This window comes from Lissotriton vulgaris, chromosome 11 (genome assembly GCF_964263255.1).
Source record: "Lissotriton vulgaris chromosome 11, aLisVul1.2, whole genome shotgun sequence".
Lineage (NCBI taxonomy): Eukaryota > Metazoa > Chordata > Amphibia > Caudata > Salamandridae > Lissotriton > Lissotriton vulgaris.
In genome coordinates, this window is record NC_141699.1 from 480,420,170 (window position 1) to 480,434,884 (window position 14,715).

At 46.7% G+C, this 14,715-nt stretch overlaps 1 pseudogene; it reads right to left on the reverse strand.

Annotated features, from left to right (window-relative positions):
• Positions 1-11,193: 11,193 nt before the first annotated feature.
• Positions 11,194-12,629, reverse strand: LOC147680001 (syncytin-2-like; annotated as a pseudogene).
• Between the last annotated feature and the right edge of the window lie 2,086 nt (positions 12,630-14,715).

Consider the following 14,715-nt stretch of genomic DNA (forward strand, 5'->3'; position numbering starts at 1 on the left):
CCACTGTCCCGCACAATTCTCTACTTCTTGCAGCTGGCCCTTCCCCACTGAGTGAAATAGATGGACTGCATTGACTGAGCACCTTTCTTCCAGTGGCGTGTCTCATTCCCCCAGAAACCACTTGCAGCCCCATTTGGGCAAATCTGAGTGGGTGGCCGCTAGTTTTAAGTCCTCTTATGACTAATGTAAGCATAGTCTCTTAAACAAGCTACCTTGGTTACAGACATGCTTAACCACCACTGCATCAGTAGCAGAACGACCTCTCTTGTTAACCTCGTCTTGAGTCCAAAATTGCACTACCTGCATGGAACGACTTTATTGTAAAATCTGACATCTGTCTGTTTCAAGAAATGTAGAGTATTGATTGATAATTTAAGGCAGAATTTCTAAATGCTATATCCCAGGCAAAACAAGTTATTTTAGGTGGCCTTCTGGTGGGTTATTAATTTGGATCAGAGCACATCTCAACTGTATAACCCAGAAACTAGCTATAGATTGCCCAGATATCTTAGGTATTAAAATAACGTGCAAAAAGAACCCCACTGTAGACATCAATAACATCTATGCTAGAGGGGTCAAAGGTGGCATGGGGTCTAAAATGCAACAAACAATCAAGGCTTACCTGTAAGGGTACCAGAACCAATCTCATGTTATCCTATCCGGGGACTGCAATACTTCCTTTGAGCCCTTGGACGGGGAAGATGTAAGGGTAACCAACAAGGAAGATGAGAAATGGGCTATCCCCAGCTGGATTTAGCCCCAATTAAAAGGTGGCCACAAGCAGCTTTTACAACTGAAGGCTGTCTCATTGGAATTAGGGACTAGGGCAGCTAATAGTAGGACTAAGTCAGATAAAAAAAAAGGGGCTTTTACATTTAATAAACTAAATTGTATGAGCTTCATTGAATATATTTTGGTTGATTTAAGTCTGTGGCATAACGTGGAAGTGGTTTCACCCTGGAGATACCCAGCAGGGTCCATCTCACAGGGAAAGCCAGGACAGGTTCCCCAGCGGTCTACAGTGCGGAGATACCCCATGTGGGGTGATTCATGCGCTTTACAAGACATCATTACATTACATTACATTACATGGTATTCAGGGATAAAATAGAGGATAACCACAAACCCTTGTCTTTTAGCATGTTATCACTATGTGGTAGGCGCCTATCCGATTCATCTGACGCTGTATCACAATGGATATTCAATCCTCAAATGACAAAAGTCATCTTACATGGTGGCAGGTAGCTGTTCAACAAGATATCTGGGGCGTGGCCAAGCCTTTGACTGCAATGGCTGCATAGCGTTAAAGCTCCGGCGCCCGATGCACAAATAATAATCGAAACAACATTAATCTCAGGCTGCCTTACGCTGAAAATGCCACGGAAGCTCTCTGGGATGTGTCGAGTTCCCCCCTGAGGCCGGAGGACGCGGCACGAGGAGTTCTTCAACTCTGAAACACGAGCTGTGCCATTGATGGGAGCGAGGTGGAGGCCCGGCCTTCGTCGGAGGCCCAGTGGAGACAGGGTCTATGGGTGAGCCTGAGGCTGGAGCGGCAGAGTTCCGCCGGGTCTCAAAACATCCCTGAGGAGTCACGACTGTTGCGGAGGCAAAATGAGCGCGGCCTGAGCTGTCGATCGGCCTAAAGGAGGCTGCCTACACAGGGGACAGATGAGTGAGGGGGAGGGGAAGCAGCGGGCTTGGCCCAGACACCGCTTGTCTCCCTCGGTGTTTGTCCTGATAGCTGCGGTGGGCCTCTACAGGTGTCTCGAGCCTCCTACCCTTACCCCTCCCCCCCCCATTGGAAGTGACTGGATTCTCCGGATGCCACAGGAGCGGTGTAGCTAGCAGACACAGAGTTGCTGAGCAGCATGGAGGACTCTCGATCTGGGGCCATTGCTGGAGGAGCTGATCTTGGCGGACACCCATATTACTGCCACTATCAGATGAAGGATTGTGAACCCTGCCATAACTACCTGCTCCACGTGGCAGATACACACAACTGTGGAGCAGCTGGGTTGGATCACCACTTTCACCCCCGCTGAAGTACACCAGGGGCCTTGTGGGGTGGGACGAGTGGGGAGGGATCCACATCACCCCCCATGCACAGGGTCGGAGCTGCCATAGCTGACTACCCAGTGACCATTATTGTGGCCTACTTGAAGACTGCTGGGGGATTATCGCGGGCGTGAGCAGACAGGGGACTGGTGCCCTGCCCTGTCCTGTTGAAGTCCCAGTCAGACTCGCACATGTGAGTTAACCGGAAAGTTCATAGGTGCGAGCGGCCTGATTCTCCCCTGCTTCTGCTAGCCGGCCCTGGTGCTGCCGACTGCTACTGCCACCTGTGTTGCTGTGAACTGCAAAGATGGGTCGAGGAGACCCTGAACAACGCAAGCTCAACTTCGTTAAAGTGGATACCTACGAACGGCCCGATCATAATCCTGAGAGGGAGGATGGCCAGGAACGTGCTGAGCCTTCCCAGCCTTGGATGGGACTGCTGCTATAATGGCGGAGCTCTGGGCGGGGTTCCGTGGTATAGATGCACGATTCGATATGCTGACCTCCAGGCTTGACAGGATGGGGAAGCTACTGGATGGGCACAATACCTGGCTTGATGAGGCGGAACAGAGAATATTGGCCCAGGAAGACAAGATTCGAGACACGACTCGAAGGCTTGAACGGATGGAGATGCTGCTTGTTAGAAACGGGTAGCGTGGAGCAGAGCGGGCGGGCCAAAATCCAGAGGAAATGTGAAAACATCCACACAGCACACACAGGCGACACCCAAGGCACACTACAAACAGAGACCACACCAGTTTGGGTGAAAAAAGTATGTGTATTCTAAGATCAACCCTTCAGTAGGGAATCACAGGTGCCTACAAACTGTGCCAGCCGGCACTAGGTAATGATTTACATGGGGACTATTTACAGGGCATCGCCAATCGGGCCACTGCCAGAAACATCGCTCGTACAGTTAGGGTAAATGGAAGGGTGAAGAATAAAGGTAAAGTCGATCACTACATATATAACAGCCAGGACATTCTGGCTAGATCATGACCTGGGCGACCTTGTTAAAAGTATCAGGCCTAAACATAAGGCATCCTCCTTAGCATGAAGCATAAATAAGGGGCCCAGAATAATGCGTCAGGTCGGCATATAAACACATTGTGCTCAAACCTGGAAGAAAAACATTAGGCATATAACAGCAGGCATGAAAACTCTAGTACATTGTGCATAACCACATGGACATGAGGCATAAACTCATCAGCATAAATCAAGGTGTGAGTCCACCCTCAGCATATAACATGTTATGCATCATATCAGCAGCGACATAAGTACATGGGGCATAAATCTCATCCTGCATTAGGCCCAATCACATTAGTATAGGCATACACATAGTAGCATTTGGCAACTCCATAGGCAGGAAAACATTAGACCTAAACCTGAGTCATAGGAGCAATATCATTAGACATAAACATATTGGCAAGTCCAACAGTCTGGGGCATGACCTGAGGCCTCAAATTAGCATGGGCCACCCTGGGCCTGAAGTAGGGGGCAGCAAAATGAGCCAAAAACAACATTAACAGGACACCAGATGCAAATACACCTGGAATAGCTGCCCCAAAGTTGCATATTCGCTTCTGGCGCTACTGCGCCTTGGGAGCCCCTACTCGGGGGCTCTCAAATTACCAATGGCCCAAAATCAGCACTGCAAACTGGAGGGAAAAGCATTAGGTATCATCCTATGTACAAATGCATTATGCAACAATATTATGCAAGAAATCATATGGGGCAATAGGCCTCTCCAGCATAAACACAGTTTGCCCAAATCGGGGGCACAACACTCTGAAACTGGCCCCAGGCCAACTGGCCTCTCTCCGGGGCTCAAATGCCCTATGTCCTGCAAAGTCAGGGCTGGCTGAAAAAACAGCAAAAGCAAAGTACGCAAAGCACTGGGGCAGGGCAGGAGTGTCTCTCACTCCTCTCTCTCTTCTCCTGAGGAGTACAATGCTCACAATACGTGGCAGCTGCCCACTGCCAACCAAGCAGGCAGGGGGGAATCCCACACGCCGGGATCCCCTCATAGTGCTTTAGAATCCCGGCACTGCAGACGTCCGCTCCTCTTCTCCTGGGCACAGTTGTAGCACCTTAGCAGCAAGCAGAGCACAGTCGATGCGAATAAGGCACTCTGGCAGCATCACAATGCAGAACATACGCAGGGGAATTGAAATATAGCGCTTTGACAGCACATCACTGCAGGCGTCAGCTCCTCTCCCCCTGGCACCTTGAGTATAGCGCTTGTGAGGCACTAGGTCCCACTAGAAGCTTCAGGGACAGAAGATAGGGTACCTCTTCTGGTAATCAGGAAAACAGTGCCCACCAGGTGCTAGAGTGCAGGCAGAGCAACACAGTCACTTAAAATATGGCGCTCACCAGGCGCTAGGTGACTCACAGTTCCCGGGGTCCCACCCGTAGGACTAGCGCCCACGCTCCTCACCTCCTTGGAGTGCAGAAAGTCAAAGTATAGCACTCACCAGGCGCTAGGGCAGCAGAGCAGGCAGGCCAGGCTGGGCAAGATCAGCAGACAGTGGGCACTCATCAGTACAGGACAGCAGCTCCTAGAAGCAGTCATCTCCCAGAAAGTGGCACTCCTCCTGACATAGCAGTCTTCACTCCAGCAAAGGCTCTCACTGGCCCTGTGGACAGCAGAGGGGTACAGATGAGCTCAGGGGCCAGCACACAGGCCATGCAGCGGTACCTCCTGGCAGAGTGTCCCCTCTCATTCCAGTCCACCCTCAGTCTAAGCACATGGCATCTCTACTGCTCGACATAAACACCCCTCCTCCCACCTACCAGAAAGAACTGGAAGCCTCTAGAAGGCTCTATGGTAGTTCCAGTCCCAACTGTCACTGTGGGGGAGGTGTAGAGCACCTTGCCTGCCAGGCTTCCCTCCAAAAGCTGGGGTTGCTGGCAAACAAACAACTAGACTGGTAACCTACCTCAGTCAGGCGGCACAACACAGAGCCATGGCATCCATTTTAAAACTATCATTTCTTCACCACAGCACAAATAAATCTGCGGACGCCATTGCGCAGCAGGTATTTTCTCCCACATGGAAAAAGGCTTGGGGGGAAAAGAAAAACATTTTAGGGAAAAAGGGCCAAGTCAAACACTGCTAAAATCAGTGGCGATCAAGAATGAAGACCTGGAGACCAGATCATGTAGAAACAATATCCGCATTATGGGCCTTGCGGAGTCCACAAACATGGGCTGCCCAGAACCCTTCATTGAAAACATGCGGAAGGAACTATTTGGAAGTAAACAACTCTCTGGAAATTCCGTGGTTGAGCTGGCGCATCGATCCTGCAGCCCCCACCCCGCGGCCATTATAGCACACCTGCTCAACTACAGGGACCGGGATACAATAATCTGCCTGGCCCGGGAGAAATCCCCAGTGCAATACCAGGGGACTGTACTTTCATTCTACCCTGATCATACTATTGCCGTCCAGGAAGCCCAATGAAAATGTATGGAAGCCAAGCGTCATCTTCGTGTGCTGTTTCTCAAATATACCCTGCTCTACCCAGCAAAAATTAGAGTAATGGTGGACGGTAAACCCCGCTTCTTTAAGAACGCCACTGACACCCTGGCTTTTTGCAAGCAATGCCAGGAAGCGACCCGTAGGAGCCCGGCACATTCCTGGGGACATTCCTCCCCGAATAGGCAGCTGGCCGCTAGCGCTGCCCTCTTCACTGCGGATTGAGGGCCTAGAAACTTGTTTGTAGCACTTGTCTATCAACTAAGGTCATTATTGGATACCAAAATATTGTCTTTATACTGATAATGGCTTTACATACTTAGAAATTCTCTACTGTTTCGATTTTCCTACATTGCAAAAGTTACGTAGTCTGTGATGTGGGCATTGGACGTCCGAGGCGTTGCCCGCATCCATAGAATGACTCCGATTCAATTTCTATTGGGGTTTTTCTTTATCTATTCTTTTCGGGGTTGATTGGGGAGGGATAATGTTCTAGGGGACTTTGAGCCCAGGTGTGGGTGGGTTTTGAGATATCTGTTTGGTGTGTTATCTCTTAATTTAGTGCATTGTAATTTTGTGTATCCCTCCTTATGTATGTCCCCCTGTAGGTCTCCTTTCTCTGTTTCTTATGCCTGGTACTCTTATTACTGGCTATGCAGGTACAACCTTCCTTATATCTGGGTATGGCCGTAGCGAAAGTGGTGGATGTTAATCTCATTACTTGGAATGTGCGGGGGCTCAATAATCCAAGGAAATGTAAATTAGTACTGGCATATCTCTGGAGACATAATGTGAAAATAGCATTCTTGCAGGAAACTCATATCCCCGTACAGGGAACCCCCCCCCCTTCACGTCCTCCAGGGGATCTCCTAGATTCTTTGCGAGTTACAGTACCTACTCCCAAGCGGTCTGTTTTCTTATTGATCACTCCCTCCCATTTACGCTTAAAGAGACCATAACAGACACACATGGAAGGCACCTTTTTTGTGCTGGGCACACTATTAGGTACATTGGTTCTTTTCCTTAATATATATGCACCTAACATGGACAACCCTGATTTCTTTGAAAGCCTTAATGTCCTACTAAATCGTTATGATTATGACACAATATTCCTTGGGAGGTGTAGGACTTGGCCCTTTTTGGCTAAAGTTCCCTAAACATTTTGCTTTCCCCTAGACCTTTTTTTGACATGGTGTTGCCAACTTAGATGCTTTGGACACTTTGCCACTTCTAAACAGTGTCAAAGTGCAAGTGCTCCCTGTGTAAAGTGTAATGGTAATTGGCTGTCCATGATTGGTATGTTTGCGCCTTACTAGTAAAGTCCCTAGTAAAGTGAACTATGTGTGCCAGGGCTGGTAATGCAAATGCTACTGGTGGGCCTGAAGCACTTATTGTGCCACCCAAACAAGTAGACTTAAAAAGGGAACTCATGCCTGCCATTGCAGTGCCTGCGTGCAGTTTGTTAAACTGCCATGTTGTTCTGACAAGTGCACTCACTTGCCAGACATTACCCTTCCCTTTCTATGCACATCAGACACCCCTATGGTAGGTCCAGGGTACCTCATAGGCAGGGTGCAGTGCATGTGAAAGATAGGACATATACTAAGGTGTGGACTATGTCCTGGCAGTGAAATAATCTCCAATTCGTTTTTCACTGTTGAAAGGCTATTTTGCTCTTAGGATAGAATGGGAAGGCTGTGTAACATGTTTTCCAGCCTATCTTCCCAAAGGCTTAAGATGGAGAGGTGAAGTTTAGTATGCCTGTAGTCACAATGTAATACCACATCTTTTTATGAAGGTGTTTTTTGCATTGTGTGTTTATAAGCCACTCTTTTAGAAGTGGCTGGGTTTTTGTGCACTAACATTTCTATGTGTCTCTGCCTGGTTGTGTGTTATCTGTCCAGAGTTGAAAGCAATACGATCTGGGGAATGTATTGACCCAGGGGAGGAGGTGAGACAGCAACAGGCTGACCTGCATCTGGAGTGTATGGGGAGGAGTAGCTACTAGAGGCAAAGAGGCCTAGGTTGCTGCTATAAAACAATTGACCCATCTCCTGCTGAGTGATTGAGAATCCAGACCCCCACTAATCAAAGGATGAAGGTGTCACTGGCAGGGAGGTACCCAGAACTGGTTTGAACAGAGGTCAGTGCCCCCTGAACACAAAGACTTCAAAGCCATTAAGGGGTTTAACTATGAGAGCTGAAGCCTCTGAACTTTGGAGAATGGATTGATCAAGATTGAATAAGACTGGAACTACTTCATGGTAAAGAGGAACCTTTGCCAAGAAAGAAACAACTGAAGAGACTGAAGGAAGGGACTGACCCTTGCTGTGTGTTCTGGGGCTTGCCTGCAGTTTGTTATTTTAATCAAAGAAAGGCTAAAGGGACTTTGCTGTGTGCTGTGTTCTCCTGCTTTAAAGTACTTTGCTGTGTCCTGAAGTAACTTATACCAAAGGGCCCAAGGTGAGCTGGCTCCTTGTTGCAGAAACACAGGATCACAAAAGTTTCCAGGAGAGTCTCAGCGCCGCTGTGTGTGCGTGATTGATGCAGCCTGAGACCCTCGTTAGGTGTGCCCTGTGATCGTGGGCACCTGGAGTCCAAGCAAGGATCAGCGACACGGTGTGCGTGTGCTTTTTGCAGATGAACCCCATTGTGAGGATTGTCCAGTTATCGTGTGCCCCAGAATCCAAGTGAGTCTCATCAACGCTGTGTGCGTGAGCTTTGTGCAGCATGAGATCTGCGTGAGGATTTACCTTGTTATTGTCTGCACTGGAATCCAAGTGAGTTTCATCGATGCTGTGTGGGTGTGCTTTGTGCACTGTGTGTCCTTCGTGATAATTTGCCTTGTCAATGTGCACTCGGAGTTTCAGTGAGTCTCAGCGATGCTGTGTGCGTGATCTTCGTGCAGCATGAAACCTTCGTGTGGAGTGCCCGGTGATTGTGCACCCTAAGCTCAAGGAAGTCTCAGCGATGCTGTGTGCATGTGCCCTGTGGCAGCCTGAGATCTTCGTCATCATAGTGGCCCGGACTGGCAGCCCTGGAGGAGCTGAGCCACCGGCCCGAGCATGCAGTTGCCAATTCACACGGAATCAATTGGAGGCCCAGCCTCTGGACGAGGAGAGGTGAGTGAGTTTTCACCCCCCAGGTTCCGTGTGTCAACTCCTGGGATGGGGTGCGGGCTCAGAGGGATACGCTCTCGGCCTCTCTCATTCCGGCAGCACGAGCCTCTGCTTTGGCTCGTATCACAGCTCATATTGCCAAAGGAGTGGCAGTACAGGGGCCGGAGTGCAGAGCTGCACTTTTTGGATTACATCGTACCCGTGTTGGGGGCAACTGTTAGGAGTCTGACTGCAAGTCAGAAGGAGTGGCGGATAGACCGCCAAAGGCACAGTGATTGGTGCCTGAGTACACATTATTCCATTTCTACATAACGGAGTACCTAACTGTCGTATTACACATTGTATAATTTCTGCATGACGGAGTACCTGATTAGAGTATTTCGCATTGCCTTATTCCTGTTTAACGAACTACCTGATTAGTGTATGATGCATGGCATTATTTCTGCCTAACAAAGTACCTAATTGTCGGATGAAGCATTGCATTGTATCTGCATAATGAACTACCTGATTAGTGTATTACGCATTGCCTTACTTATGCATAACAACGTACCGCGTTGTTGTATTACGTATTGGATTATTTTTACCTTGCAAAGTGCCTGATTGTTGCGTTACGAATTGCTTTCTTTTTACATGGCAGAGTGTCTGATTGCTGCGTTACGCCTTATATTATTTGTACATTACATAAGTGCCTGATTCTAGTATTACGAACTGTATAACATGATATTAGGATTACAGGAGAATGTTTAGGAGTGCTCATTAATACCGCCAGAACTTACAAGGGCTGGCTGGCCTAACAACCGGTCAGGATAGATAGTACACATATACATATGTTAAATTTATATTGTGTGGTCCTATCGTATATCTTTTAATATAAAATGTATACTTGTTTTTATAAAACTTGTGTGGAGTCTATTTGTGGTGTCATCATTGGGTTGCCGTGAGAGGGATGTATGTCGTTACAATGCATACTTTTACAATGCATACCTTTACAACGCATTTTTTACACCGCAACATCCATTACAACGCATTCCATTACAAAGCATGCCATTACAACAAATTATTTGAAACTACCTTTACAACCCATTCCACTACTGTCGGAGGGAAAATTAATTGTGGGCACGAGGGGTCAGGAGGCCTGGCGCAGCAGCTCAGAAGCCGCGCTGGGGAGACCGTGAGAGAGAACTAAGGGAAATGGGACAGCTTAATTTAAAACCGGGGTAGTCCTGGAACTCTTGCTCTAAAAACAGGAAGAAACGGATATACGAGCCTTGGAGACTGTTTCTGAAAGTTGAACAAGTTTTATTAGAAGACACAGCTTCTAGAAATATTCATTGATAACATTACAACCACATAGTACTTGATCATGCTCCTAGCATTCTTTAGAAAGTTGCATGGACCAGTTTGAACTTACAAAGTACAGTTTACAGCTGCTATGAGAGAGAGAGACTATACTCTAAGAACACTGGTGAGTTCTGCGGCATAATGCATAGAAAAGGTTAAGCACATATTATTGGGCACATTCACCACTGTATGTAAGATATCCTGAAAGTACTAGTTTAAACACCTTAAATGCAGTGGAGATAAAGCAAGGTCACAGAAAACATAACATTTCAAATAGTGAAATATAACTTTAAATGCAACAAGGAAAAAGCATCTCATTACAGCAGAATATACAATGGAGGAGCAGAACCTAAGTACATGGAACAAGGGCTATCGCGAGTAACCCCTGGGAAAAACTCCTGTCCGCCACCCATGTGCAAAGGAGGAGTAGTTCAACGATAATCTGGCGGACCACCCTTTTATATTGTTCAGGGGTGAGAAACCTATGGTCACGCCATATCACGTCACCTCGAACCACATATCCTTCTATCGCCTCTCACGCCCCTGCCTGGTACCTTCCCATCATAATTGTAAATGTGGCCCCTTCTCGTAATTGTGTGGCACGTACGCCAGCCTAGACTGATTTCCTGCCATTCTGACTGGAAGTTTGTCATTAATCAGAAATGTGTTATTATTGCTTTGAAGGATTCCATTCATGCGTTTATGTGCCAGTCTGTGATACTGATTTGCCACATTTATCCTCATTTATCGGACAGGCTTGAGAAGTAGCTTGTGGTGGGAACTTCCCTTTTCTCCGTTCACAGCTTTTAGGTGGGGTGCTTGGGGTGTGTTGCAAGAATAAGAAGGAACTTGAACTTTAATGATCGTTAACCTAGAATACAGTGGGATGGGGGCCTCGAAGGAGTGCGAGGCTTCGCATAAGTGGAGCTGGCAGAAGGCTGGGTCAGACCCGCTTTCTGCTTCTGTTAAAGCTGAAAGAAAATGGCAGTGCTTAGGCCAATGTAACTGAGGCCTATAACTTCTAAACAGCAGGGCCTACACAGGGTTCATGCTTAGCTAGTGATAAGAGTGTCCTAGGATAACTATGCAGTGAATTTTTCTCCCTCTGTCATCCCCCCTCTGGTTCATATTTGAACCAATCAAACATCATACGAACTGCATACTTAGCTGGAGATGGGGGAAGTGGCCAGGGCGAGTTTATGAAGAAGTTGTTCCTAAATCCTCATCTGGTCCCTCTAATCTCTTACACATGGTCTCATAGGGAGGTACTGACTTTCAGAGGGGACCTGCGCTAAGTGAACGTCAGGGATGGTACGCTCTATGTTCAACACTGCTATCTCTACATCTTCCCCTTGTCCCCTGCGTATACCTGTGTAGTTCATCTCAACTTTCTTAGACCTTAATCTTCTAACATAATGCAACATAATCTGTGTTCCAAAATACACAATTACAAGCACACATAACATAGGCATTATAAATTTTAGTACTGCAGATAGCCATGAAGGCATCCAGTCCAAGTTGGACCAATTACTTAAAACATCTGCTTTTGCACTTCCATCCTCAGGCATCTGTCTCCCCAAATTGTCCAAGTCCTCAATGGCCCTTGTGAGTGTTCCGCTATCAGCATCATCGGCCAAAATGAAGCCACAGCAGGACGACCTTCCCATTCTGGCGCATCCACCACTATTCATCGCAATTAACTGGTCTAGAACATAGCGTTGTTCCAGAACCATGAGTCTCAAAGGTCGTAGTTCTTCTTCCACGGCGTTGAACCCATCACGGGTGTTGTTAACAAGCTGCATCAGTTCATATCTCGTTACTTGGAGCCTTCGAGCATTGGCTTTGGTCTGGAACATGGGGATAACTCCCCCAAAGTAAAGTTCAGCATCGTTGAAATCTTCCGGAACCTCATGGGATGTGTCATCTGAGGAGTACTTTTTGACTTCTCTTTTTCGGTGGTGGAGCAGGGTGACATCACCTGCCATTGGGTGTGCATGGATGTGGGAAATGTTTGTGGCTGGGACGACGAGATGCCATTCATGCATCGTCACAATGGAACAGAGTCCTTGCCAGTGGGGAGGCAACTGCAGATACAGATTTTCTCCGCAGATCCAATAGATGCCAATGAGGATAGATGTGCCGTACTTCATGTTCGAATTAAAACTAGTGCTGTTGCAATTAGTATTCCAACCCACAGGAACCGTTCCATTACCTAGGAAGCAAAGGAGAGGAGACTTTAGCTTGTATGCTCTTTTCAGTTTGTATGGTGTACCCTCATTGGACGTGTATCTTCTAGTTTCCCTACCCCATATCTCAGCACACTCCCTCTCTATCTCCTTATTTAAATTATATTTGTGCTCTTGTCCTATAGTTGTGCTACCTAAGGAGGATGCCTTACATATTAAGTCATGTGGACCATTCCACTTGTTGTTGAAATAAATGTTGGCCTTCAGGTGTAGAATAGGTCTCCACTGACAAGGGCATGTGTCATGGGTGTGGTTACATCGGTGATGTTCAAGTGAGTGGCATTTCGATGGGGGTGTTGGGAAGGTGAAGTACCCTAGTTTCTTATAGTGAAGTTCCCAAACCTGCATTATGTCTGCAGGTACTTTCATATCACGGTAAACCTCCATTCTCCTTTCAATTTCCAATGGATTGGTGATGACCCTAAATGTTACATACTTGTCATCCCACTCTGTGGTATTTACAAATGCATCATCCACTTTGGCTGAGTGGAACTGTATCTGACCATGTACGCGGCAAAGAAACAGGTGTAAAAGACATTTCGCTGCGGGTGGTGGGACTTCTTCAGGAAAGATCAATTTATCTGCGCCTACAGCATGTGGAATGTGAGAACATACAAAGCAGGACTCATTTGTGACCTTTCTTCCCACCTCCCTCATGTCTCTATACCACATGTTATCTAACAATGCATTGTGTATACCATAATCCTCCCCTGACATACTGGGGCGCTGGGAGTAAAAATCAGGCATAGAGTGCTGGTCGAAGGTGTAAACAACTGTCTCCTGGAGATTACTGACCCAGTCTGCCATAAGTCGGGTACGCGATGTATATCTAACTGGCACTTTCTCGCAACTCATTCTATATCTAAGACTTCTTTTATTTTGGCGGGATTTGATATTGCTAGTAGCTCCTCTCTCTCTCTCTGATCGCACTGCTAACCAGTGGAATGCTGTTACTGAAACTACAAACATAACAAAGAATATTATTACAATTGTACATATCTTTTTCATTGAAAGCTTGACATGGAGGGTGGTTCTGTTGCTGCATCTCAGTTCGTAGGCCATCATACGATCTCCACATTCTTTATCTTGGATAGTTAGTTGGTACAAAATGTCCTTCTCTCGGTCAATGTTCAAATCTGTGATGGTGCCGGGTGAATCCATTCCTTTCTGGCTATTTGGACAGCTGTGGGTGAAAAGTCAATTTGCAAGTGTTCATTGAATTTGAGGTCTCTCCACTTCCGGACTGCTTCCTTTACAAAGATGTATGTCCCAATACAGATAGGCGGAAGTTCATCAGAGATAGGACCCTTGTTCTTTTCTTCGATATCTGGATGGAAAGGAACTTTGGGGCACGCATTAGTGCACATAAATGAACAACAATTCATTGCTTACAATATCAGAAGAGGGCCCAGTGTCTTGTTTTAAGTCTGGTGGAGAGAACAACCATATTCATTGATCTGCCAGTGACAAGCCGGTGAGATGTGAACAGGGCGTTAATGCACTCAGCCTAACATTGTCGCAGTTGTTCAAAAGAATGATGTTTGAAAAATGACTGTCACTGTCACTGCGAGTCACTGCAATGGCATCCAGTAATCCTCAGTGACATATGACCTCATGAAGTAGGAAGTTAGCTGCGGCCTTTGCGTCATAATGGACACACGGTCCAACTTAAATCCACCGTGAAAAAGGGCACACCACCACCATGATGTGTCTTTATTTTAGGCATCTGTCAATCATGTCTACATAGTTAATGTGGAGCTCTCTAAAAAAGGACCCTAAAAAGGATACAAAGAGTTGTATCTGTTCATGTGCATTGGGGATGAACTACTCTGGTTGCAGAGTTGTGGACATGATATCACGAGAAACGTGTAGGAAGGTGCAACTGACTGAGTGCTATTTGCAGAAGGGCTTGTAGCATGTCAGGCTTCCCTGTCAATGTCTGTCTCCAAATAAAATCTGAAACATCCTGCTGTACTCCCCTCTCCTTCCACAACTTTTTTCTTCAGGTGGGGCACTTCTCTGTATCTCTCTAAGGTGCAGCTGTGCAATGAAATCATAGTGCTGTGTATTACCAATAGTGTATAGGCATGATGGATCTTCTTGCACTGTTGAGGGTGTATTTTGGGCAAGCAGAATGGGGGGCACAGTCATTTTGTGCTGGGGATAGAGATGGTGCATGTCCGGGCCTTCTGGCTACTGAATTCAAATTCATAATTCAGATATACAACCACCTCTAAAATCCGCTGACAACATTGTAATGCTGAGCATTGCTTACTCCCTGCATATGTCCTTTTTAACATTGAAATCTACTTTATATCTGCATTCATTTGCATTTTCTTAGCACTGGGCATGTGTGAAGTAACAACTGTACACAGCAGTGCATATCTGAAAACGTATTCCTTATCTCTTCTTATCCATCTGCACATACATATTCCTTACTAATTTTTTTTTTTTACCAAACTGTGTGGTCTTA